Source organism: Nannospalax galili, unplaced genomic scaffold (genome assembly GCF_000622305.1).
Source record: "Nannospalax galili isolate Female #2095 unplaced genomic scaffold, S.galili_v1.0 scaffold359, whole genome shotgun sequence".
NCBI lineage: Eukaryota > Metazoa > Chordata > Mammalia > Rodentia > Spalacidae > Nannospalax > Nannospalax galili.
Window position 1 is genome coordinate 7,144,949 of NW_008347042.1, and position 1,112 is coordinate 7,146,060.

Genomic DNA, 1,112 nt, shown 5'->3' on the forward strand with positions numbered 1-1,112 from the left:
CTGCATCTATAATCCTCAAGCAACAGTCTTATCTGATTTTCTATTATTATTATTTTATGCTTAAAACTAAAGTGGAGCGGTTTCTTCACAAACAGCACTGAGTGATATCACCAGCAAGGAAGCAGACTGTGAAGCATAAATAATGTGTGGCACATTCAGAAGGTACGTATGTCTTTTCTCCTTGACAGGTGGAGCAAAATACCAAACTGGGCACAATATGTACTTTTTGCACTAGAGATTTTTTTCAGAAACCAGTTATAACAATGGCTTCTGATTTTGCAAATTATCATTAACCTCAGGTCCAACTGAGACTGGAAGATGAGCCCTAAGCAGCCTGGCATTTTAATCACCTAACATCAGTCTGATGATGTGTAGTAAAAAGATTGAAATAGTGTTGGACTTGTAGAATTTGCAACAAACTTTTTTTAGGAGTGAGAGGCCTTAGAGATCAAACCTGCAGCAGTGTAGAAAGGAAGCAATCTATTATCCACAGGCATGTCATCGCTCAGAATCGCTTTAGCGCCTGTCACTTCCTGAAACATTCTTGTTGAAGCTAACCCAGCAATAAGCTGCAGAGCTGGCATTTATGTTTTCATCATGATAAGCAGTATGACCTGAGCATGCTACCTGACCTAGAAATATGCAAACTATAAATACAAGCACACATCTTCATGTTCATTAATAACAGATCCTAATAAACAAGATCTAATTAGGCATGTATTTACAAAATACCTACAATGTCAGGAATCATGCAAAAAAAAATGAGAAAACAGAGTTCTACACTAAATGATAGAAATTCATGGAAACCAATGGTTTAAATCTTTTTGTAGTTTTCTTTTGTTTTGTTTGTTTTTGACACAGGGTCTCTCTGTAGCCCCAGCAAGCCTGGAACTCCCTGTGGAGACCAAGACTATGGAAGTCTTGATCTCTCAGAAATTTGACTACATTTAAGTGCTGGGATTAAAGGCCTAATCTACTATCCCCACTTTGATGTTTTAAATCTTAAAATAGCTTAAGTATGTTTATTCCTCTGGTTACAATATTTTAGGTCACTTTTTATAAACATTTAAAATTAAGTATATTTTTGTAAAAAAAGTGTATAGTGTTCATGG